The sequence below is a fragment of the Rhodnius prolixus genome, unplaced genomic scaffold (genome assembly GCF_049639745.1).
Source record: "Rhodnius prolixus isolate KJV_2025 unplaced genomic scaffold, Rpr scaffold_1, whole genome shotgun sequence".
Classification (NCBI taxonomy): domain Eukaryota; kingdom Metazoa; phylum Arthropoda; class Insecta; order Hemiptera; family Reduviidae; genus Rhodnius; species Rhodnius prolixus.
Window position 1 is genome coordinate 50,686,472 of NW_027411581.1, and position 27,374 is coordinate 50,713,845.

At 32.0% G+C, this 27,374-nt stretch overlaps 1 protein-coding gene and 2 long non-coding RNA genes across 3 annotated transcripts in view; 1 reads left to right on the top strand and 2 right to left on the bottom strand.

Annotated features, from left to right (window-relative positions):
* Positions 1 to 27,374, top strand: part of Lar (tyrosine-protein phosphatase Lar) — an 855,139-nt gene that overhangs the window by 28,539 nt on the left and 799,226 nt on the right. The window lies entirely within an intron of this gene.
* On the bottom strand, positions 1,818 to 3,533 carry LOC141449492 (uncharacterized). The gene is made up of 3 exons (XR_012455556.1): positions 3,268 to 3,533; positions 2,968 to 3,059; positions 1,818 to 2,500 (listed from the first exon to the last, which is right to left on the bottom strand). It is a non-coding gene; the product is annotated as an uncharacterized lncRNA (long non-coding RNA).
* LOC141449489 (uncharacterized) lies at positions 23,205 to 27,144 on the bottom strand. Its single transcript, XR_012455550.1, has 3 exons — positions 26,980 to 27,144; positions 26,575 to 26,781; positions 23,205 to 24,766 (listed from the first exon to the last, which is right to left on the bottom strand). It is a non-coding gene; the product is annotated as an uncharacterized lncRNA (long non-coding RNA).

Genomic DNA, 27,374 nt, shown 5'->3' on the forward strand with positions numbered 1-27,374 from the left:
TAGGGAGAATTTTAGCGTTGATTATGAAATCCGTTTGACTGAAAATATTGTTAAGCTGAACTTAATAGAACATATTATGAAGTTATTAAAATTGTAAAATTGCAATGAATTTTTAACAATGAACTGCAATCAAAAACAGGATTAAACATACGCTTTATGCAAAATTAAGTAATGGTTATTTAATCAAAATCTCCATTCAATTTCCATTAGGTGGATTATTAAATGGAGAGATGAACTGCTGCATTTAAGTCCATATTGACGTTATTAAATTCCACTCTACGTTGAAACATTGATGGGATCGTTAATTTTTTTCTGATTATATATATACTACATATGTATATAGTACATAAAAATTAGATCGTAACTTTTTGAAATATATTGTGCGCGGAGGATTTAAAATTTGCATAATTGGTATGCTTTATGAAATTTAATATGCAAAATTAATATTATACTAAAATTAAAATTAATGATATTTAACATTAAGATCTTCCATTTCAAAGCACTGAATGATATGTTTACTTAGAATATGCCAGCCTAATTATTTTAGGATAGTTTATTGAAAATAGTACACAATATTCAACATTTTTTTTTCTTTTCATATGGCCGCAATTAGGACAATTTTTACAATATTTTGGTAAAAATTCATTTTGCAATATTTTGGTAAAAATTCCCTTATACATATAATAAGAAATAAATAGAACAGTATCACAAGTCATATAATTTTTATTTTGGCTCTGTAGTCCTTGAATAATGTTGATCTTCGCCAGATAATTTGTCCCTCAAGGGTCCCTCTCCCTTGCTTTCGCTTGCCACAAGCTGATGACCATCTTTGCTTACCACAAAGTAATTAATAAATAACGTCTATTTTAATGTCCTATTCAAAGTTACTAAGCAATATTTTTAAATCTCATGATTCCGAAAAAAATTAAAATATATTCATCAGTAAAGATTCAATGTAGAATGACGCAAATCAACAATTTTTAAAACTCTCAAGAAAAAATAATAAAAGGTGTTTTATTGGACCTAGATTTTGATTCTTAATGCAATAAAAAATTAAATGATACACTGAGAATCTTGAGGTAGAAAAGATCAAGCAACAGAAATGTTAAAGCCTTCAGTAATTTGGTAATTAGATGAAATTTTGTTTTTAAAAAATTGATTGCCAGATTATTTTCAAATATATATATCTGATTTCCTAGAGATTATAATTGACTATAATTTTATTTCTGTTACTTTCAATGTTTTGTAAAAATTTAGAATTTGAACAAGACTTTTTTATTCCACTTGGAGAAAGTATTTTAAATTATTCCTAAGAATTTTGTTATTTTAGTTGAATAGTCATTAGTAGCTTATTATAAGTTTTCTAAATACTTCTTTATTTTTACTCCTCAATGTTTTACATTTCGTAATTAATATTAAATAAGTAAATGTACAAAAATACTAAAAACAAAAAACCAATGAATAATAAGTAAAAAATAAATAAATAAAAGTGTTACCAAGTATAAAAAAATAAAAATAAATAATACTTTTTTCCCCAGCTGCTGATAAAATAACTTTATTCTATAATATCATTGAATAAAATTGTACTTTTCATCTGCAGCGATTGAAACTGTTTCCACTCACCACGGCTTAAAACAAAATTGGTATTAAACAAATGGTAAGGCCTGAATAAAATTGCCGAAATGTGATTCATGTAAAATAATTTTTTAAACAAATATTTGTTTATCACTTCCTAAATCTGTATAGGCTAAATGAAATATCAGTAAATATTATATGTTATTTATTTCTAATTTCACTTTCTAATACCAAGTTCATTCAATGTACACGATCAACGATTCTTTAAAAAAAATTTAATTATTGATAAAAATATTTAGATTCTTATACTTACTTATTTTCTCATACTCTTGGTATAAGACATGGACCTATTCAAGATTTCTGCCGATTCCTGCCTGCCAATTACCTTCTCATTCTTATGCCTGTCTCTCTAGCTTATGGCACAAATCGTCGAGAATCTCAGCTTTGGCCGATTATGTAAATGAGAGCAGTTGGAATGCTTTCGTTCGACAAAATATGTTTCATTTGCTTAATTGAATACTAGAAGGTGTAATAATTCTCGAATTCTGTTCCAGGAGGATAGATATTGAAAAGACAGTAAAAACAAAAGAAATAATTTTAATGAAATAACTTGGTAGTAAGGGAGTGTATTTTTCTCACTTGTGTGGTCACTAACATTTTCTGAAAAGAAGGTACCAACTGTTTAAGAAGATGCTTTTGTCTACTCATATTTATATGTAGGTGTTTGTAAGTTTAAATTTACTAATGGTTCCAAAACAAATTTTCTGTGAGGAAGAAATTTACAATTTCTTGCACTTTCAATTCTAGCCATTACAATTTGCAATTCCAGCCAACTGTTCTACACTTTTATAAAGATGCTTTAAAAAAATATATTTCTGCTTATCAGTTCGTGGCTACTTCTGATAAATCCTTGAATTATTTTATTCTAAAACACAAATAGTACAGCTGTTAATTGTATATTATTCAAAAAATGCTAAGATTAACTTTTTATGGAATTAATTTTGTAATGAAAGACAGTTCCCTGTCCAGTTTCTATTTATTCATTAACTCCTATTAATAACATTTTAAAACTAGGTGGTAAAATACACCATTCAGTTTATCTCAAATATTTATCTCAAACATTGTTCCAAGAAAAAAAAACATTAAATTTTCCTCCAAATGCCACTTTACTGTGGTATTAAGAAGTTTGTAATAAATTGGAGATTGAAATGCATTGTGAGAATTCATAACTAGTAGATGATAGTGTAGCTTTGATGGTAAGAGAATTTATATTTGATAGTAGGAAAATAAATTTCCTAAGTTGATGCCACATAAACTTGGGCTTTCTAAGGTTTATTTTGATTTCTAAGGCTAGTTAATTATTGATAAAAATGTTTAGATTCTTATACTTACTTATTTTCTCATACTCTTGGTATAAGACATGGACTTATTCAAGATTTCTGCCGATTCCTGCCTGCCAATTACCTTCTCATTCTAGCCTGTCTCTGGTGTAAAATTTAGTATAATTAGTTAAAATCTGTGTAATGTATGTACTTGTGTACTTGATTTATAATGTATATTTATTGACAAATTAACTATTTTTAACATTTTTTTTAAGAGTGTTTTCTCCGGTATCGTGTCATAAAAAAATAATATTTGCAGTAAAGTAATTATTTATTATTTACAAAATTTGAATGTTTTACCAGGACTTACTATTCTTCTTCTTTTTTTTGCCTCATATATTTATTAAGTCGGAATATGAAGTGGTCAGTATCAAGTCAATCCGCAAAATCAAAGGCCCCATATCGCTTTCTAAATTATAATGCTTCCCAATTCCAATTTAATTGGCGAAGAAGCTGAAATTTGAAGAGAAATTTATGTATATTTACAAACTTACTTTATTTGTTTACAGTTTAGCAATTTATCTTAGATTAAAAAATTCATTGAAGTTGTAAAACTGAGACTTCATTGAGTCGGAAACTTTTAATAACTAGATAAAAAAAAAACAGATGGTTATAAAGTGTTTAAAACATAAATCTACATGTGTGTTTTGGTGTGAATGTTTGTACGTATATATGTAATTTTTCCTTTGAGACATTAAACTAATTATATTAGTAAGGCTGAAGTTTTAGAGATACTGACAACTGGTTAGTTGGCCGCTCACACGCCAACCAGGCTGCATGTTATAAAGTCTGAGAGATATGTGCTGTGTATTTTATTAGTTGGTTTTCTCTTTGAAGCTCGCATATTCTCTGATGGTAGTACGGATATCCAGAAACTAAGAGGGAACGGTTGCTGCCTTTAGTGCACATCACCCTATAAAGGGAACAGTCTTCGTGTTGGTACACGGTTGTACAGTGATCTCTGTGTGCATATCTATAGGTTTGCTTGCCCTGCATGGTTCCGAACAGTGGGATTATTTTTTTTTTTATTTAAAAACCTCTCTTCTCTAGAAGAGAAAAATCTCTTTTAATCCACGATATTAACAATGTGCGAAGAGAATTGTTTATTTATTTTTTATGTTTGTTGTAAAATTCTAAATTTGTTTATTTTGTTAATAATTCTACAGTTTTTGAGATATTGAGGAATGAGTGGTAATTCCCACTATTTCATTTTAAATGTTGAATATATTATGAATGAATTAAATAAAGATTTTATTTTCACAATACAACTTCATGTGCACATTGTTACAAATCAGCTTGTCGAAGTTAAAAATGTTAGAGAAATAATTATTTTCCTTCGATTTTTCTGATATCTTAGTAAAAAAGCATTTAGTAAATTGAAATAATAGATAAAGAAAAAAAAAGTTTGCAAATTTAATAGGGTCCTGCTTCTGAACTATTTTCTTTAATAACAGCTTCTACCAATAACATTCTGTTGGCGTATCCCATTATCACATATTTCAGATAACATTGGATATTGAATAGCTGGTATCACGACTCTTGTTGAAATTGTAAGGAACCCTCTCTCTTCTTTTAGCAGCATTAGTGCTTTCAAGAGATGCACCTTTCAGTAACAATGCCGCAGAATAAACTATTGAGCAATAGGAAAGCATAAATTTTTACTAGTGCTGAGGGCGTGTCAAATTTACTTTTTCCCATAGATATTGTTTCTATAGCTCCTAAGAGTGTTGTAGCGATTACTGAATTCCTAGTGTTGGTTTACTAAATCTAGTGTTGGCTGGTGTTTTTTCCAGTCTAAGCGATCAGTGAGGACAAGAACTGTTGTATTAGATAGATGGAAAGGCTAGATGGAAAGATGAAGTGAGGAATGATAAACTAAGGATTTTGGTAGGATTTCGTATCGAACTAGGCCTTGAAATTTTAAATAACTCTAAATTTTAGAAAATACATTTATTTCTATCTATAAAGGTACACATTGAAGTAGCACTTGAGAAGGAAGTCATAATATCTTCTTAGCTGCAACTTATTTTAAATTCAATTGTCGAAGAAAAACTTACCAAAAAACTAAAAGGTCCTCAGCAAACTTAGCCAATTTCAAGAAATCTGCTTGTGATATTTTCGAAAAAATGTGGCAACAAAAAAAAAGTGCTTCCAAGCTTGGAACTTTGAAAATTATTTTTATTTAAAAAAAACAACAAAAAATCAATATTGTTCTTTAAATTAATTTAAAAATAATACGTATTATTGGTTTATCCAAATGTTGATTTATAGCGTGCAACTGTATCAGGGGTTATATTATCTAGAAATATAATGTTTATCTTTAATTTCAATGTTACAAAGAGTAATATTTACCAATAAGGGAAGTAGCTATTTCACGTTCATCAAACTACCACTAACCATACAAGCTGTGATATTACCACTAAACAGCGATAGGAAAATAAATAAAAGAGCTATGGCGTTTGGCCACTGGAAACTCAGAGATTTAAACAAACCAATAAGTACCAATGTGGAGCTGTTTGTTTTTCCAGAGCACGAACCACCAGCCGGAGATTAGATGCTGGATGGTTGTACCTTGCCCGCTCCATCGCCACTAGACCGCTCTGATACTCATGCTACACTCGTGTGGAGATCTTTTTCATCACATTTCTGCTCTCTGAAATCCCTATATCCTTCATATTCCCCTAAATCACTGGAGAAAAAAAAACACAAACAAAAAAAGTAGTGCAATATCTCTGTCCTGTTATATCCTGAACTAACTAGGAGCTTTTCATAGGTCTCATAATTCTGTATTTATTAACTTTTTTTTCTTTTTTTGCGGCGACGCATCACGTATTGTAATAAATAATAGAAGCCTAACACACATCCTTGGGGAGGCATAGAAGGGTTCGCTCTGTGAGATACAGCTACAAGGTTTATTACATTACTATTATTTTGTAGGAATTAAGTATTCTTCAGTCTCAGATAATCTTATTTACTTTCAACGCTACTTTTATATCTTTTTTTTTGGATTCAATAAAAAGTTTCGGCCAAAACTGAGAAGCACAAACGCGCTTTACAAGAAAGTGATAATAAACAAAAATTCTCATCTTCAAAGCACCTACTCGTAAAAGTGAGTAAGAAGATTAGTGCTACTGAGTTAAGTTGGAACCATATTGGACTTGTTGTACATTAGATTTTTTTGTCTAATGCTGCTTTCGCTTTACAACTTGCTCCAATACTAGATTCAAAAGAATAAAATATAAGCAAATAAGTAAAATGCTACACAAATGTAGAAGAGTGAAGATTGTGGCATGCGATGGAGGACAACATTAGCTCTTACAGTTAGTGTAGGGGATAATAATAGAACAGAGAAGAGCAAGGCATACCATCAATGTGTATACACTAATAAAGGATTCAGTGCGAGTATCCTAGTTCTCCAACTCTAATATGACCAGCATACATCAATACAAGGTGTGGGGTTGGAGGCGGCGGCATGCATCCCTACTCAACCTCAGCCCGCCGCTCCAGAGACAGAGTGATGGAAATGCACATATCTGGGCACGTAACAGAACATTAGTTCCTCTGCCGGCTTCCACTCTAACGCCTTTGCAACATTCCCTTCACACGGTATGTTTTATTAATATATTGATCCGGAGTCCTTCATTTCCCTTCCCCACCAGTTCTTCCTTTCTGCAACCGTCAGTTCTTGACCTACTTATGAGAAATGTATGCACATACTTGGGACATTTTGCTACGATAAGTATGAGTTACTACAGTACAGTTGAATGGTGCCGAAAATAAAGCGCAAAGTAGAGTGAAGAGAAGAAGAATTTGCAAGAAAAATCCATTAAAGAAAACAAAAACAAAATTTTGCAAGAAGTTTGTCTCTCCAGGTTCTTCTTGAGCACTTCTTGGTCAATTTATAACGTCAAATAATAAAACTAGTGTTTTGTATTTTTACTAATTTTATTTTGTATAAATCTTTCAACTTAGAGCGCCAAATTCCTTAATACTTATCTTTTAAAATAATGCTTATAGTATTTACCATACTCGATTAAAGTAAAAATATTACGAAATTATAAAGCTCTGTTTTGTTGAAGGCATTCCAAACATGTACTGACAGTTTCTCTGCAATGGATACGCATATCTCGGCTAATAAAGCATCAAGAGTAGGCTAACTTGTTGAATTATGGATGAGAGGCGTCCAGTGAGATTACTGTGCGTTGAACAGTGAAGGCAAACTGAGAAGAAGGACAGTTTCGGCCTCCTTCCCTCACTAGAACTTGATTGGCAATTTAATATAAACCTTAGTTTGATTCCGCAGAGACTGGCCACCCCAGGGGTGTATTGCAGCACGCGCACAATTAAGTGCCAGTTTCTCTCGTCGTGAATTTGATTAGTCTTAGAGTTCCGGTTCGTGTTCAGCCGTAAATTTTCTTGAGCTCTGTACACAGCTCATCATCCGTTGATAGCGTTATTGTGTTGTCGGTAAAGTGAGTTCACTTTAAATAAATACTTAAATAAACATTATCCGGCGCTTTGGGACTCCGATGGAATCAGTGCACGATTCATGAACCTAGTACAAGATATAAAATATCTATATATGCTTCAAAATAAATAAGATTTAAATGAGCAAAACAGTTAATTTGATTTTATTGTGAAACACTTAGTATGAGAAAAATTATGGAGTATCAATTGGAAATACTTTCATCATCTTTTTTATAACTTTATTTTAGAAATATTAATAACTTAGTAATAGAAATTCACTTTTTATCTATGTATAACACTGTAGATTGCTGATCTGGGTTTATCTCTATTAATCAATAAATTTCTTTGATTAAAAATAAAAAGTCATAAATATAGTATCAAATCATTGCTGTTAAAATCATAGTTGACTAAAATTTAATAAACACAAACAAAAGTAACAAAATCATTGTTAAATATTGACGTAGCAAAAGTAGGAGTCAAAGCCTTCTATGTTCCAGGTCGACTGGATCACTAACAAATGTCCTAATGGACAGAAACTGAAACTTATTCTCAAAGGTGGTAAAGGAAAATCAGGCAGATTTGTACTTTTTAGAAGGCAGTTTTTGAGAAAAACAAACATCTCTAGATTGCGAACAGCACATAAATTTCTCCTACGTTCTTTCAATCCTCTTTATACTTAAACTATTAGGTGGAAATTTGAGTGAATGTCTATTAAGCATGGAGTGTTTTTTTGACTTAATATCTCTCAATTTTCACAATAAAGCTCTACGTGGCCCAAATAATAACTAAAACTAAAACAAACTCATCAATATAACGTTCATCTTTGCTTGCAGTTTAGATTTCAAAATAATTTCTTGCTTAACTTCAATAATTTGACTAATATTTCAAGGTTAAGATGTAAGAAGTAGTTTGGCATAAAACTGGAGAAAAATTCCTTTCATAATAACCTCTGCAATAAAATAATTAATTTACATAATAAAAAATAAAAAACAAATAAGGAAGGACAAAGAATTTTAGTAAATAGTTTAAAAAGTCAAATGAAGCATGTACAATGATTTTTTTTTTTCTACCTTTGCTGACTAAAGAAAAATTAAAAATTCTTTATGAAATAAATTATCATTAAAAATTAGTTTAATGAAGCTAAATTCTAAAATGTAATTCTAACAGATAGAGAAGAAAGAAAATAGTATATTAGTGGCTTCAAAAAGTGACTTTTAAACTGAGTACAAGTTGGCAGAAAGTTTTAACTAAACACAATCTAATTAGGAGTTTTCAGAGGCTACCAGGTATCCCATGGCAGAGAGTGGATTGAGTAGTTCAGTAATTTAAAAATGTTCACAAGTAATTATGTGACAGATGAAACTAGTAATTATCACGCCTACCAGATTGAGATGTTAATCTCAATTTTTATTCTTAAAATGGTTTTTAGAATCATCTTACAAAGTAATTTAGTAATTTTAAACAAAAACCAAACTTTTCTTCAAATAAAATAGGTAGTATATACAGTTAATGACAGTCATATTCATACACCAGGTTTTTGATTCTTTATCAGTTTTTATTTTATTTTTGGTGAGTCAAGGAGAACAAATAACACTCACATATTAAGTAAAATTTTATTTTACACAATATAACACTTTTTTTTAATTCATAAACTGTAAAAATTTAGCCAAAATAAATAACAGTTTCGAAATAACTCGTCACCAACGAGACTTTCATATTCATACATTTGCAACAATTAACATTTTTTAATTAAAAAAAAAGTCAATATTTTGTTGGGTAGCCTTTTCTCTTAATTACTTCAGATAACCTCCTAGGCATCGACTCAACAAATTTCTTGGTGGTTTCCGGAGTAATGTTATACCATTCTTCGATTACTTTCTCCTTCAGTTGACTTGCATTTTGGATCTGATGATTTTTCAATTTTTTTTAAACTCTGCCCACAAATGCCCGATTGGATTTAGATCTGGTGACTGTGGGAGTGTTGCCATCACTTTGGGACAATTATATAATAGCCATTCTCTGGTTTTAAAGGCCTTGTGGTTGGGATCATTATCCTGATAGAAAATAAAATTCCTTTCGATTCCCAAATTTTTGACCAATTCTTTTAAATTTTTTCTTAAAATATCTACTTACTTCTCAGCATTCTTACCGTTGATAAATTGAATTTTCCCTACCCCAGAAGCTGAGAAGCACCCCCAAATCATCACAGATCCACCTGCATACTTTAGTTTGTTGAAGATTCTTTACAGAAAGACATGAATTTCCTCCAAACTTTACCGTTTCCATCGCATTGAAAAATGTTTTATTTCCAGATGAAACTAAAATTAACATTGTTCAATGCGATGGAAACTGATGTACTACTTAATTTTGAAACTGCCCAAATTTTCGATATTTTTTAGCATAGTTTTATATCTTCTGTTATTTAATATGTTATTAAACATATGCCACGGCAGTCCCATTGTTTTTATATCAAAAGAATATGGATAGTAAAATTAATTTGAAATTTACCTATATAACTGATTATTAAAACGTGTTGATTCATGTGAAAATCTTAAGTTTGAAAATGACTGAGTCTGAACTTCTCGATATAAAGGAGAGAAAACGTTATGAATCTCTGGTGCACTCAATTACATCCAGAAGGAAACATAGAAGATGCCTCATTTTTGGGATTTTTTTTTCTTAAACATGCAATTAAAACAATATAAAATGGAGAATACTGCAGGAGGATGAAAGGAATTATTTTTGACCGACCAAATGTTTCGTATCAACGTTACCTACAGCACTTTGTATCATTACTGCATCATTATTTAATATAATCTACAACGTCTTTTATGCTAATACAAGGCTTTCCACCTCTTCTTCCGAGCAAACTTCCTGCACAGCAGAAGTACAGGAAAATAGTCTTACAACTTGTCAAGACGGACTATGTTACCTTTACAAAGAGAGTCTGTGAGAGAAGAGAGAGAGCTGGTAAAAGTGAAGGGAAAGTAAATTTCCACAACCTTAGTAAAATCGGCTCACGTTAAGAAGGTTCTTGGCGCTGAACAGTCGTCGCTGGTGTCTTCCTCCACTTCATATAATCTCTCATTTCTCAAACTTCTCCTTATGTAGCGTACACAAACAGTGTACAGTTTTGTTGTTATATACTGTCACAACAACTTGCAACAAGTTCCTCCCTTTCATTTTATAAGCCGCTTTTTACAATTCAACTTAAACCTCACTTTCAGTTTAACCAACTTTTACTAATAAATTTATTGTTGAAGTCATTAAAACAAATTTTTATTTAATTCTTTAAACATATTCATCCATTAAGGTAATTATTATAAGTGGTAACTTTTGAAATTCATCTAATTATTATTTAATAGAAATTCGATTACAAAAAATGAAATTGTTTTCATTATTCGGTAGATGACTGAAGTTACAATGCTTAATAATACCACTTTATTGAATACCTTATTTCGTAAGGGCCTAACATCCGTCGAGTTAGTCCTATGTTCTCAGGGAATTTCAGCTGTGTAATGCCTACGGTAATCTCTTTTTCATGAAATAATTCTTACACATTCATAGTGAACATGAGTGAACCATTCTTGAAATACGTTTAGATAATGATCTGAAGTAACAGATTTTAGTTTTTATTTCGATGTAATCATAAAATAAGGAAAATAATAAATAATAAAGAAAATATAAATCATAAAGGTGCAGCTGACCTTGGAAAATCTATTATTTTCTTAAAAATGAAGCTCAAATAACCGTACCAGCAGATGCATCAAATTAATATTTTTTTCTCTTTTTTTCTCTCAAAAAATTTTCTTTAAATTTAGCTAATAGTTGCTAACAAATAGATCTCTTTATATAAGGATAACTGTTTAGTTTGCCATTAAGCACAACTTCTATTTATTTTGGGTGAGCCATAAATATTTCTACTGAGGTGTTAAAGTGGACAAAGCTCTTAATAAATATACAGCATTGGCTTCATTGAAAGTCAAAAACTTGAAGAGAACTGACGATGAAAATTTTGGTATTTTGCGATTTACTTTTTTTAAGGAGACGAAAGGTAAATGTTGGCCTGCAGACATGGAAGGATTCTTGCAGAGAGTATCGATCTTGGCGCACTAATCAGAGTGTTGTGGCAGCTACAGTTCAACCGTTCTTCTTCAGTATCTTGTGAGTCACCTCACGTACTTGTTAATAGGATTGTGAGGGTCCTTGCCTGTTCCTTGCGTCCCCTATTGCCCCTGCTCGTACTTCTGCCAGTGCTATCTTCTCTACGCCCTGGCTCTCTGTTCTCCAACATCAACACTTCTAACTACTCCTGTTACTAACTATTGTTACTTATAAACTCTCTACCTTTTCTTGCTATATTTATAATCCATGAAGTAGTTTTTTCATTCTTTTAATGAACGTAGGCTTGCTAATCAGCTAGTTCAAAATAAAAGCTATTTTGTTTTTGTTTGTAAACTTAATAAAACGTTTAACCCCTGGGACGGTATTTTTTATCAATCAAATATCACCTTGAATGCCATTTAAAAAACAGTCATAATGTACCGGAAATTATAGTGTGTTAGAAGAGGTCATTATGCAGGAAATGATGAAGTTAAGTGAGTCGATTATTTAAATTTCTAACCGTTAATTATGACGAAACCTACACGTCTAAATGGTCAGAGAGGGAGTTAGGAACTCCTTCGCAAAGTCGAAGAAGAGGCAATGGAAATAGATGAATTAATGGATAGAGAATTAATCTTATTGTCAACTACTTTTTAATTTTTAAATTTTGGTCCGGAAGCCTGTTTTTCTAGCTGACCTCCATTGCGACAGACACTATGAACAACACCACGTAGCAACATCATGCAGAAATAAATGAAAAGAACAATGACGAGGAACCGTTTCTGGATTGAGCCGAAATAGTCATCGGCGAAATAGAATGAGATAATTGTGGAGGGTGCTGACGACTGCAACTCTTCAAGGAAGGGAACAACGAATAAGTAAATAAGTGCCTAAATCATTACCTTTTCCGAGACCTCCCTCAAAAGATTAATAGAAAATCTCAAATTGAGAAGATGTAATATATAGATATACAGTGTGCCTTTAGGATCACATTTGAGTCTACTTGTATTTATTTGTCAATGATCTCAAAAACTTCTGTGTTTTTATTCTACTTATAAATATTTAATCCAATCCGTAGTTTTGGAGGATTTTAAAGCCCTTCAAAAAGCCTTAAATGAAAATATTTAATCTTAGGTGTTTAATAGTCAATTATCGACAATTGATTTATTTTTTAAACGTATTATTTGTGCAAGAAAGAAAAAAGAATTTAGTTATTGATGAGAGCTTCTTTTGTCGAAAAATTTTAGAGGAGAAATCTAATCGTCCTAATGCAAGAGAGCAAGTCATTGTAACAATAGGAACCAATAAAGTAAATACAGAACTTGAGAAATAACGCAGAAATAAAAAAATAAATGTTACACAAAGTTGAATTTAAGCGCGACATGTTGCCGTTTTTTTTTAAATAGTTAGATCCATATAATTAGTTAGTCTAATTAGTTGAAGTGGTGGCGCTTTGTGCTTTTAATAAGATACTTTACTTTGAATTTTTTTTCTACGCTTTTCATTTCTCTTTCCAACAAAGTAAATGTGTATATAAAAACGTCTAGACGCTAGACGTATTGTCTGAGTGGAATGAATTATTTATTAAGGTGGAGGAATGGAAGATTGCAGTGCTGAAAAGCAAGAGTTGAGAACTGGTCTAAATGTAAAAGGAAGAGTCTTTAAAAGGAAATTGCTTTAGCTGTTAAATTAAAGATCAAAGTCAAATTTTATAGATTTTTCCATATTTCTTTATTATTATTTTTTTTTTTTTTTTGTGATTTAAGGCGCGTCAACATCTAAGGTTATTGGCGCCCGGAGCTTTTTTCAGTGCACTGCCGGCCTCCGGGCAGTGTTCTCTAGTTACAAACAACACTGTCCATCACCGGACAGTGAGCTGTAAGAAGCTCCTAGGAAGAAAAAATCTAAGGGTCAGCAGCTGGATTCGAACCCGGGACCTCCGCGTGGGAGTCCAGCTTTATTATTATTATTATTATTTCTTGAATGACATATTTGTTTTCTACTGTAAACTAATTCTATAATCACAAATTAACAATTTTTATTAACTTTATTTTTTAAATTCTTGTTTATTCAATATGATCGCAATTATTGCATTATTCATGAATACATTAGATTAATTAAAATATTAAACCAAAAGTTCATGTTGCTTTTGTTCGTTAGGTCAACATCTGTTCTGTAAACAGAATAATTTGCAAAATTCCAATTATAAATTAAAAGGTTCACTACACTTTAAATGTTAAAACACCAATTCCCAGTCTATTCAAAATTTGTTTTCGAACATAAAAATTATTAAAAAAAGCAAAGGAGAGTTCATTTCTTTACTACTCCCAGGTTTTTTTAAAAATCAAAGTATGTTTTCAGAACTTTTGAATAACATACAATTTCAGTAATTGCATATGGCCAAATCACAAATGCGAAACACTCTAAAAATGCTTTTTCAATAGACTGAACTAGCCTGGATTAGATAATACTTTATTCTAAACGTGCAGCGTATATCTTCTTCAAAATGACCGGCCAGTTCTTTCTTAACAACTTTTGGTAACTCTAAGTCGCAATAGAGAAGCTGCAAGGCACAAATCTAATAGGGATGTGAAAAATGCAAAGTTTCAATAGCAGAAGATGATTTTAAATATGGATTTTAATAACTATGAGATTTGAAGCAAGACAATTTAGCAAGGAAGTTTTATTTTAAAATCTCCGTACTACCAAAACCTCCGACAAGCTGGAAAATAATCCCTGGTGGTATTATTCAGTGTAATCGTCTAATTATATTAGCCCAGGTATCCTTTATGAGCACAGTGCATTTATTTCTTGGATTTGAGGAGAAATAGTGAGTAGAGGGCTTATTTTAGAGAGAAAAAAAAGATTTTTGGGAATAGCCGTTGCTGAGGTATTGAGGATTAAACGTTTAAATGAACATAATTGGCATAATATAAAATTTAGAAATCTTTAAGCACCAAAAGTGGTAAATAAGAGTTTGGGGAAAATTTTTGCAAAGTATTATGTAGAAGAGTTGTGTTGAAGGCGAACAGAGAGCAGCAACATAGCGCCATAATTCAATGTATTTCTAGTCAAGCTGTGTGCACGCGAACCTTCAATACATTCAATTATCTCCTCTCCAACTTTATACCACCAACTTCTCAACATAACAGTTTATTTATATATTATTTTTATACAAAGCATATTTCTGCCAAATCAAAATTATTACAAATAATATGCTTATGCACATAATCGATTTCTAAGAATTATTTTTGGGATAGTTAAAAAAAAATAATTATAAAACTAGTAACGGGCCATATCTGAACAATTTTGGTGTGTAGAAATGTAAGAGAAACGATTCCAACTATAAGATATCAAACTTATGTTACGAGCGCTGTTGAGAAGAAGTTAATAGCCGATTTCGCGAAACAATTTAAATTTTTTCACAATCGACACTGGTGCTGAAACTGAATTTGCACACTTAAACAGGGAAACGAATCCATTCACTATCATCCTCGAACCGAAGACAACTTCTCAAGAGCTCACGACTATTTCTGACTGAGAAATAAGAGATATTGTCTCTTTGGTGTAGGCGGTAACACGAAAGAAACGTCAGAGAATTTCTTTCTGCACGCTTCATGTTTCTAACCACCAATTTCTCAAGATTTGGGCACAGTTGGAAGGCTGAGGATCCTGGCTACTCATTTCAACTTTTTTTTTACCAATTGATCCAAAACACTTTGGGGATTTTTGGTATTTTATATATTTAAATATACATATTTTAAAATATTTAAACATCAGCAAGGTCGGCGATAAACCATCCAAACGAAGAATTTTATAAAGGCACTCATTCCTTCAAGTTTATCCGTTTCGAAGAAACGTTAACATTTCAATGAAATATTAAAGTATACGAAAAACTTTAAAAATTCATTAAAGAAAACTAACTGTTATTTCACCTCTTCAAATTGGCCAATGAAGTACGTTACTACGATCAATGATCCACCTTAGAAAAACCAAATTTCATTGGTAAGAACATTATTTCTGTTCTACACTGAAAACTTTTCCCCTTGTCACAGTATATTACTCCAACTTGTCTCACAATTTGTATGCTCCTCGCTCTCTTCTTGAAAAAAAGTCTTTTGAGAAAAATGTCGGTTCCAGAAATAAGTTATATTTTCTGAAGTATGGGTTGGACTAGTTGAAAAGTTCTACCAAAGAATCTGGTATTGACACGGTTTTCATTGAGTTTGATGGAAGCGTTTAAGACGATAAAAAAAGTCCAAGAAGTACAATAATAAATTGCCATTGTTAAACCCTAGTACAGACTTACAAGTTTTACAAGTTTATAAAAATATTGCCAATCATTCTGCATCCTTTCACTGGCGCATATAGCTCGCCTTCGCTGTTAGAATTTACTGCATTTTTTATTTGTTGCAGTAATGCGGCGCATGTGACGCTTCAACATTTATTCTCTGTTTTATCGCTAGAATGCGCAACTCCTTTCTTTTCTTCTTTCATATTTCTATAATTTTTATTTTAATAACTGCTTAACATTTGATACTTCTATTTGGCAACCAATCATGCTAAACTTTCTAAAAAAAATTAAGGAAAGTGTTCTTAACAGTGACATTTATCAATACTCACAGAAAAGATAAAAGACCTGAAGAGTCGTTGATGAGATAGGAGACTAGAACGACTCCAGGAGCACATTCCCACTTACACATTAAAGCCTTAGTAACAAATTCTAACACTTCAGAAAAACACAATGTGACCCAGTGAATTTCGCACATATCCACTCACTTAAAATTTACTCATACTTAAATTTAATGTTTCTAAAAACCAAGCCCATATTTTTCGGTTTCAAACCCATGATTCAATCCCTCCTTTTCTTTTTTACTTTTCTTTGATCATCTTCAATTCAGTTTTTTTTTTTCTTAATAAGATTGAAGTGTTATTTTCAATAATTCTATAAACCACCTGTTCGCTTATCTTGAAGAAAAATAATGGGATAAAGGAAAAATGTCCGTTTTCAAGATCGGTGAAACAAGAGTTACATTGCCTCTTGATGACCAGTTTTTTCATAATAATTTATTGAAGTTGTATAAATTTATCTCAATGCAAGAACTTTAACGTATAAATAAATTATAACCAGGGATTTTATTCTGTTAATCCTTAGTATTTTCGAATATAAGCTTGTCTTCAGTTATATGCTTATAGCAATTTAAAGATATTGGAAATGATTTTATACCGTCACAAAACAAACTTCTAAACGGGGAACTTGTAAGAAAAGGAGAGGACTCATCTTCAAATGTTTTCTCTTTTTAAAATTTAGGAGTCAAGACATGAGATTAGAAAGAAAATGGATTTTGAAGCAAAGTAATGATGTATTTAACTGAAGGAGAAGTAACCAAAATTAACTTCAGAGCTTGGGTATAAGTACTATCTGAAAGCTGGCCAATACTCACCATCAGTCGAAGTTCTTTTTACTGTCAAGACATTTCCATCAAAGTCTCATTCTTAAAATCCAATGTTACTTTATTTTGGAAATTTGAAGACCGAAAGGTTCCTATTTCGGGCAGCACTTTTCTTTTGGCCTACGTTCTTTAGCAAGAACATTAATTCAAACTGAAACCAGGCTCTCAGAATAACCTGATATCAGTTTTTTAAGAAAAAAAACAAACACAGAAAAGAAATCAATTAAGATTTTTAATTTAATATAAATGCTGTCATTTCAAGCTAAATGGAAATAAAAATAGCTAAATAAATAAAAATAATCGTAGCTAAATAATGGAAATAGCAGTTAAGCCAGTTTTGTTACAGAGGTGAAACATTATCCAGTGTTCATAAAAAGTACACAAATTTTTTGATTCAATAAAGGTTTGAAAGAGAAAAATAAACAAATGAAAACAGAACAAGTTCAAGCAATAGATCAAATGATATTTTAGATTAAAAAGAAAAACTATTTGCTCATAATAAATATCTAATTCCAAACTGAAAGTAAATTAAATATATTTCTTTTTTGCTTCTTGCCTGTTGTATTCTATACCAAATTAAACTTTGCTAGAAAATGTAGCAAGGAAGAATTAAGAAAGAAAATTAGAGAAATTAGAACTGGTAGAATAGAAATAGTTCTAGGTTTCCCAGACCTGCTGTTTTGTTAAAGAGAATTTAATGAATTTAATATCTGATTTTATGTTGGGATAACAAACCTGGCTTGAGCAAAAGAATGGTTAGAGGAAGATAATAAGCTGGATTTTTAGACAGGAATCTGTTGTATATTTCTTTGTTGAGACTACAACTCGTCTTCTACCAACTTTCTTAAGGACCGCTGTAAGAACTGATTAGAGATCTCATTTCTTTCTTCTTTAATTAAAAAGAAAATGTCCTCATTCACCACACCTGAATAATTAAGTGTACTTTTAGGTGCTGAAACGCAATAGAAAGTTATTGCTGATAATGTAATAATTGTTAATTCAAAATAAAAGCCACAGCAATGAAAAAAGGTTACGCATGCAAAATTTATACGCAAGAGAAATAAAAAATAGGTATGACTGGAATACAGTCAGTGAAATCCACGGAGATTATTGGATTTACATGTTTGAAATAATTATAAAAATCATATAAATTTTTAAAACATCCTAATTTACGATTTATAACGTAATAAGTTCCACTCTCCTTTTCAGAATTTTAGGATCATTTTAAATCAATTTATTACACTCTACTGTAATGTTCTAAAATATTTATTTCGGTTTTGAAATTTTGCAAAGTAACATAGCTAAGATTTTTATACGTTATGTATAGCATATTTAGAAAAAATGTACAGAAATTGTGAGAAAGTGGTATCCTGCAATAAACAGCAGATGAGGAAAACCAGGTTGAAGATGGGAGGATGAGATAGAGGAGCAGATGGTCGGAAGAGGACTGAGAAAAGGAGGATGTGGGACAGAGAATTTCGGACCGACAATTTGACATATCAGAAGAGGATCGCTTGATAACTAAGAAAAGGAACGAGCATGTTTATATATGTCATTGGCAGGTAAACTCTTGGAAGTGGGAAGAAATGTCTGCCTCATATTAGGCCAGCGAAAGGCATGCAATTGCGGCGTATATGGGTAAACAGAGCATGGGAAAGTAATTGAATTAAAGAAGAAAAATAGAAAGAATGTAATATTGAAGTATGAAAGCTTAGGGAGCAAATTCTTGAGTTCCTTCAGTCCATAATAATATCAACATTTGTTTGAAAATGAGCCTTCTTTCTTCTTGAGAACGAAACAATCTTCCCCGGTTATCTGCTTAAAAATCAACGAATTAAAAAATTTCCTTATCTTTTTGGTAGCTGCCCTTGGCTTTCTTCCTTGGCGGGGAAGAAGGGCAAAAGGGTTGCAATGTAACATGTAACCTGCATCCCAGATGTTGAAGTTTCTATTGAGTAGTACTGGTCCTGAAAAGATAGTTTTTTGGGATGGGGGTTAGGGCAAAGGATTGGTAGATGGGTTTTGAGTTCGATTGTTTGGTATAGGGTTTAGGGTTTTGGGTATCGGAAATTGATGGGCTAGGCCCTGTAGAATTAATATGATTATCCATCTTGATAAACATATGTAATTCATCGAAGCACGCCTTCTCGGACCCTCAGCTGGACCCGGTCACTGTCCAGGTTGACCATTGCACTTCGAAATAATCAGGCGCCACGGCAGACAACGTTTCGGTACCAGCTACTGACCCGTGTCCCCATGGCCCCCTTCTTGAACCAAGAAACTCGCATGAGATGGTATTCCCTTGCCGATTCCCTGAAGTAGGTCGACGTTTCCCTCAATGCCAAGGAACCTTTTTTCCACCCTAGCATCTAAACCACGCCACGGCACGCGATGGAGAGATATTTATACTCTGACTCTCGACGAGTGCGTGTCCTTGTTCGTGCAGTGTGTGTAGTCGTTCGAATAGTGTGAATGTTAAGATGTAAGTGAGTGTGTGTGTGTGGTGAGGAGCTCGAGTTTACCTGTGGGTTCGCTAAACCCAAGAAGCTGCACACATCAACTACCTCTGCAGGTCCTAAGTGTAGTGTGTGAGTGTTAGGGGTGTCAGTGTGAGTGTTGAAGTGTTGTTAGACTGGGATACCCGCAGGGACGCTCCCTGAAGAAGAGGCTAGTCCACTTCCCCCTAAGAGTCATGACTTGCGGGTAGACCAAACGCTATGTACTGTTCAGGTTAAAGAGATCGTTGGAAGATTGTAAAAAGAAGAAGTAATCTCAATATTGCTGCTTCAACGTCCAAATAAAAAATTAAAAAATTCCTTAAAGACTAATTTGTAGCGGGAGAGGATAAGATTGTGGCCCAAACTAATTTTCTCATTCTAAATATGTACCATTCGCTAAAATTTATTTAAAGGATTATAAATTTTTAGCACAAACGATAATTTCTTATATAAAAGTTTGATTGAAAGAATCTAAAATGTTTGGTGTGCCACCTCTTCTAACGATAGAGATAAACCGATAAGTCAGAACGTAGTTAATTATATGGAGTCTAAATAATAGTTTGATAACGGTGACATCGAAAGAATGGCAGCAAGAGAATGGAGTCATGCTTGCTCTTATTTGTACAAGATCACGACAACTTCTAATTTGTGGATAGCGAGGGCAGTAGTATGTAAGGAGAGAGGAAGAGGGTAAGGTCGCATGATGATCACGTGATGATCGTCTCTACTTCATCACTAAGGCAGGGATAAATGGGATCCCTTTAATCTAGTCTTCCTTTCCAGCTGTGTGCAGTATCCACTGCAAGCCTGTACTTCTTAATTTTAAAGCATGTCGTTCTTTCCTACAAAGCACAAAGTACATTATCAACTAAATTACACTTATTAATCATATTCTTTCGCTCTTTTTCTTTTCTTGGCTATTTTGAGACCATCTTAGCTAAATGTAATTGGTTGAAAAATCCTTAAAATTAGCAAAAGAAGGGAGAAAAATAAACACTAATATTACCAATAAAATTAATTTAATTGACATTTTTATCAAACCAAAATTATTTTAAATTATTATTCTAAATTGACTTTATTCCGTATAATATTTAACCTATTTCTGAATTCCTAACGTTAGATGAAGCACTAAGCAGTAGTGAAAAAGAATTGCATCCAGTAAAAATGACGATATGTATTGAGAAAGAAATACTTTTTTATTTCACTACGTCACCTTCTTCAAAACAGACGGTCCTATACTGTCCACCCTACTCGAACTTCTCACACAAAGAAGCAAATCTTTACAAGTAGACCCTATTCAAAACGACCATTACCTCTTCGTAGAACTCAGGGGCGGCTCTAGCTCGTGTGCAATGAAACCCTGGCGCCCCCTAGGCCTGACCCCCCCCCCCCGTGGCTATAACTATTAACTAAGTTATCGCGTTTGATAACTGCCGCCACCGCGCTGACTGGCCGCTTCTGTCATATCATTGTTGTACCATGATGGTCCAAGACGATGCTCTTAGCCGGCGGCGCCCGTGTGCATTGCACACCCTGCACTATAGGTTAAGCCGCCCCTGGTAGAACTTCAGCTAGTAATTTCAACCTGAGTGGAAATAGGAATGGGCGAGCGCTAGTTAGTTCTTTTGGTGCAATACAGACTGTAACGATCTTCGAAATAAGGAAAAATTTTATTAATCCAAACGTTCATCACTATTTAACTTGGAATTCGACCAGTTTATAAACAAATGAAGCTTTGTTAATTTATGGATTCTTAGTTTGTTTCAATGCACCACTGAACCTTCACCAATCTAACGTGTAGAAGTCTAAGAATTCTTCGCCGGGTTGCCACGAACGTAGTTACTGCAATGGCAGTTAAATTGGTACGTTTTTTTTTATCCTTTTTCCCATCCTAAGCGTAATGAAGGTGGTAATGCAATTAATTGTATATTGATCTTCATGTTTGTAATTAAATTGTACACATCTAATAATATAGTTTATTTATCTATCTATGTCAGTTAAATTGTATCTACTAACTGACGCCACGTTTGTTTCAATCTTTGCAATGATTCAATCATCAGCACCATTTTCAGGCCAAGGACCATTGAAGAGCTTTGTGCAATTTTTAGATAATTCGATCGTTATCAAATTAATTGCATATCAATATGTCTTATCATCGTGTAATAACTTGCATATTTATTTGGACTGCTCATGCGGTTAATTATAATCAATTCCTAATGTTGAATGCAGAGAAATTTTGGAGGCATTATTCTGTTCAAAAAGAAGTAAAAAAAAAGCCGCGCTCATATTTCCAACATTTTCATCAGAACTTGCACTCTCATTCCAATCCTCTTGTCCGCCATTTATCATCTCATCACCTTCCAGATCATATTTCTAGGCGATTAAAACGCCAGTGGCCTCACGATTTTCACACTTCTGAAGAGATTGGTTAATCCTGGAGATGCCTGAGGAAGAGTTACCGCTGGGTAACTTCTCCCCTCAATTAGTGAGTTTGTAGTGGTCAGTTATTGTCATAGTTACTTATGGCGTATCTAGAAGCTGGTGCAACTCAACAAATAAATTAAAAAAAAAATATTTATAACACTGCACCTAATATAAATAAGATAATGTTCTAAACCAGTAGGACGATTTGTAAGGAACGTTTTTGTAGAAAACAACAAACTGTTTCACGTTACTAGCCTGTGAAGAACCCTTAGTTTAAAAAATATACTGTTTAAGGAATGTTAGTTATGCTACGAGAAGATGGACGAGAAGAGATGATGTTTCATTTTTTCTAACAAAAATTTAAAACTTGCATGGAGGTCTTGAAATGAGTATCTTTCACGATTCCATGCTCGTAACCGATGCTTTGATTTGCCTTTTCAGATATGTTACAACTAAAGTAATTTTAGTGGAAATATACAATCATCACTAAGTATAAAAAAATTACTAAAATTACTTTTTTTGAAAGTTCAGATTGTAGCAAGTATATATCTTCTCCCCTTATCAGTACTTTTATTATATATTTGTGCATATAACGTGTAATAGAAAGAAAAATCTCTAACAAGCAGTAAGACAGCTCGGTAGGAGACTAGTTAAAGGAGAAAACTTAAATTAGATTAGAGTTAAAGAGCGTAAAGCCTCCGCATGAGGGGACAAGTAGTGAGTAGCTAAAGAAGGACAAACTTTAATACTTCGTTCTCGCCAATCTTATCAGCAGGATAAGAAAGTACAGCTGACCATGTTTAAAACTCTGATTAATCACAACTCTGAACTCTGTTTAACGTTCGCCCTCATCTTTTCGACTGGAAAGAAGAATAACGTTTCTTTAAGCGCTGACTTATGGTTTTAATTTTCCTCAGTATAGAAAAAGCAGAAAGTAGCGTTAGTATAAAATTCGGCACTAAAGAATTTTGATGGAAATGCTTTTTTGACTGCGGTCTTTCTTAATAATGTTTTTATTTACTGTGTTAATAGCCAATAAAATCTATTTACAAAAAGAAAACACACGATTTTCTTGAATATTTAATTGAATCCTCAATGCTGGAAAACGTCGAAGACTTTATCTGCAAGCTTATTTTTGAAAAAGTTCCGAAACATGATAGATAAACTTCTTTGACATTTTGAAACATATTCAACATTTAAGTTTCAATTAAGGATAAAATTTTTACAATTATAATTAGATCTTTGTTAACAATAAAATGTAGAGAAATAATCTTTGTAATACATAATTTAATGTAGAAAACAGGGATTGCACATCTGGCTCTCCAATTCAGAAACATAGCATCTGTGCATGTTCTGCACGGCGACTACATGTTCCCTTCAAGTGTTTAATCTTAGTTAATTAATTTCACGACTCTTGCCTGAGAGGTGATTCCTAATGACTACTTTAATTCTCCAGCGCTTTTAGAATTTGATGGAATAGAAATTTAATTTATATTATTAATAAAAGTCCATTTATATATTCCTTATTGACTCACTGAATTTCTGTTAACCGAATCTGCCAATTTATTAAAGCATTTCTAGAGTTTTGTAATTTTTAAATAAAAATAAGCATCACACATTAAGTACCTTTATTATTTGTCAACCTTAATTTTTTTGTTTGTTTTTAAGTATTACAGTAAGATATTGTATTTATTATTTAACAATCTGTTAAGTAAATATTTATATTTGTAGGTGTGATTAATGGAACATTGAAAACTTTCCAATTGAGAGCAAAAAGAGGTGATTCATTTTATTTAATCTAGTAGTTAAAAATAGCGAATGAAAGTATTTGAGGAAAAAAAAATCTTCACTAAATTTATTACAAAACAAGTCAATTATTTATCAGTTGTAGCAAAATAGTATTTATTTCTTATTCAAATCAAATTTTTAAATAATACCTCAGCTTCCAAACCATTTATCAGGACTTCTCCATTTCCCAAAGGAAGTCTAAAGACATGTGGATTTTTATTTTCAACACTTCTCACAGACAACTTATATTTTACCTAAACGATTACAAATTGTGTGCATCTAGGGATGTAAAAAAAGACCGTACGATTACAAACAAGTTTTTTTCAGTATTCATTCCTAAATACTTGCCAGGAAAGTACTAATTTTCCTTCAAATTCTAACTGAGGTTAAGAAACAAGAAGTGTTGTAAACTTGCATACTTTTCTATGATTTAGTTCATAATACATGTAGAGGTAGTCCTTTCTTAATTTTTCTAAAGTAGACACATCGAAAGGTTATTTTGACTATTAAATAGAAACCACAATTTAAACTCTAAAAAGAATATTTTAACCGCATTCTCATCTGTAAATAATATAAATCGTTTCTCACTATAAATTATAAAATATTCTTCAGTTCTGCATACCGATATTTGAACGAGAAATTTATTAAATGTATTTATTTATTTAATTTATTAAATTTCAAATAATGAAACCACTTATTATTTAATTTTCCAAATAAACCCCTTTTTATGTTACTTATTTTTCAGGTAACTTAATGTTGATTTGAACATAGGGATTTTTACTTTTCATTTCGAATTACTTTTTGTTCCGACATTGTTACGAATTTCCTCTTTGTATCGACTTTGTCACATCTTTTGCTTCCCTCTTCGCACCATCTTCTTTCCTCACTACTTCATCGACTACTTTCTCTCTCGATTTCATCTCTAATATTGGAGTTCAATTTGGCATCCCATTTTTTTTCTTTTCTTTTTTTTTTACTACATTCTTTACCTCGCGGGTTACCTTAAATTCAATTGCGATTTATGAGCTTTGCAAACTCATCCATCTGATATTTGCTGAAAATCACTCTTCAAGAGCTGGAAGTAAGAAAATTTCAATTAGCGGGTTTAATTTTAAAATAATAGTATTTTCAATAGGCATTTAGAGGAATAGTTTAATATCTGCAAGTGGCAATAATTTTTTTAGTCCTCTGAAATTTATTCATCTGATTTATTTGAACAACCAAGATTAGCAAAGACTTAAATCTAAAATAAACAATTTTTGTTTTAACTTCTTCTTTTGGACAAATATTTCATTGAAAGTGTTGATGATTACAATTACTCATAGCATAAAAATATCAACTATTTCTTTCCATCATTGAACTAAAACGACAATTTAATTTTCAAATAAAGTTAAAAAGTTAAATACTATGAAAAGGACTTCTCAGAAAAGTGGGTATATGTATATGATGATGCTAAAATGAAATGATGAGAAAATAAAATGATAAATAGTACCAATCTCTTTTTATGCCGTCATCAATGGAAACGGTTAAAAAGTGGTTTACATTCAACTCAAAGTAGGTCAAACGTTAAGAATCATGAAAAAGTCAATATGTATTGATTTCAACGAAGCAATGCCTTAGGTTTGTTCACCTTACTGTTAACTATGTAGCAGCACATTGATGGAACTTTCTCCATTACATCCTCTTTGGAAGTGTTTCCACGGTAATAGGATTTACTTTTTATCTTTTTCCCTTTACAAAGGTTATTGATTTGATTTATTTAAATTTTCTTTTTCAGGCGTGCCGCCCAATTGTAACAAGATAGTATTCCAGGTTGATTGTTAAGAAAATTTGCATTTTTTCAAGTGCTTTTTTAAGCTGCTTTTATGTGATGTCTGATTTCTTTTTAAGCTGTAAAACATTTATAAAATAATCCCACAGCTTGGTATTTTTGGTCTTAAAGAGTTCTATCGAAGTAGTTTACTTTTTTCATTGCACCTCCGGCCTCTGGAAGTATCCCTTATCCCAAACAACACTGTCCATCACCAGACAAGAGTTGTGAGAAGCTTTCTAGCAAGAGAAAATTAGCAAATAATGTATTTGTTCCAAGATACGAAGTACAAACTAAATAATAAATAAAAGTAAAAATTTATTTACCAAAATATCATTGGAAATTTGAAACTTCTGTCAAAAATTATCCCAAGACATTATTAATCCAAAATTACCGAGAAGTTATTTTAACACGCAAAGCTTCGCTTTGAATAAAGGATATTATTATATTATGGGAAAAAGACTGCACTCAAAATTAGGTTTGCAATCGAACTCAGAATCATAATAAAAATCCACTATGATGAAGATATCAGAAAAATACTATGAGAGTGGTGGTGCAGATTGAATTGCCAACTGACTGGATGGAAATAAGGCTATCTTTCTTTTTCTCCAGCTGTGGATTTCTAAGAATGTTTTAAAGAAGTAATCAATAGAAAAGAATGTAGGCAAACCATTACCGACATTTCTATCCAAAAGTATAGTCTAGCGGTTTTATGATTGTATGTGTTTCTACTCACTTCTGTTTGCCCTTAATGAGGTATAATGTTCAAATAGACGATAACTGATGTGCACGTTTTCAGTGAAAAGGAGAACCAAAGTGATTTGTGGGAAAAAATCTGTTTAAAATGAATAATCTGTGTGCGACATTCATATTGAATATCATATCAGAAGGGAAATACTTTTATTACAAACCCGTTTCTCCTTAATTATATAGTAAAATGTCTATGCATAAACAAATCAAATAAAACAAAATCAAATTTTGAAGTTCAAGATTGTGGACGAGAAGGCATCACCTTAAAAGTTGAAATGATCTCTTTTACTCTAGAACTAAAATACAATTATTAAACAACTTACCTAGCAACAAGTATGAAATTAGACTGTTGCTCGATGTAACATTGAGAATGTAACTATGATGTGAGGAAAGAAATTTGGTTGTCACTCAGTAGATGTTTAGTTGGAATCCAGGAAGTTTAGATATCTGTTCACTGAAATCTCCACAGCATTCCTCTTCTTACCCACCATTCAAGCATTAATTATTAAGAATAGTAATTTTTTTCTTTTCTAAAAAAAGATGTGTATTCTCCATGATATAAATGGTTAACTATTTTAACTGGAAGATAATGGCAACTCTCGCCTCTTCAAATAATATTCAAAAACACAAAAATTTCATAAACTTTCTAATTCATGCACAATTACATAATGTAGGTCTAGGAAACAGTATAGTCTAGCGGTTTTATGTTTGTATGTGTTTCTACTCACTTCTATTTGCCCTTAATGTGGTATATTGTTCAAATAGACGATAACTGATGTGCACGTTCTCAGTGAAACCACACTCATATCCGTGTAAACATGAACAATATATTGCTGTTTAACCCCCTCAGGCAATTTGAAACAAGTTTAAACCAGAAGAGAGACTTAGTTCTGTCTACCAGGTCTCAAAGTACAAAGATAGTACAGTATAGAGTTGAGAAACAGGTCAGGTTGTCAACTTCATTCCATTTACCGTTATCTCTGATATTATCAGAATGAAACTATTACTACGCTTAATTATATAACTGTACAGGAAATCATATTTAAATTGTTGTTTTCCTTCACAAAATTCGATAATCTTTTAACGACATTTTAAAATGTGTTTGTAAGTTTAGCTGATGTAC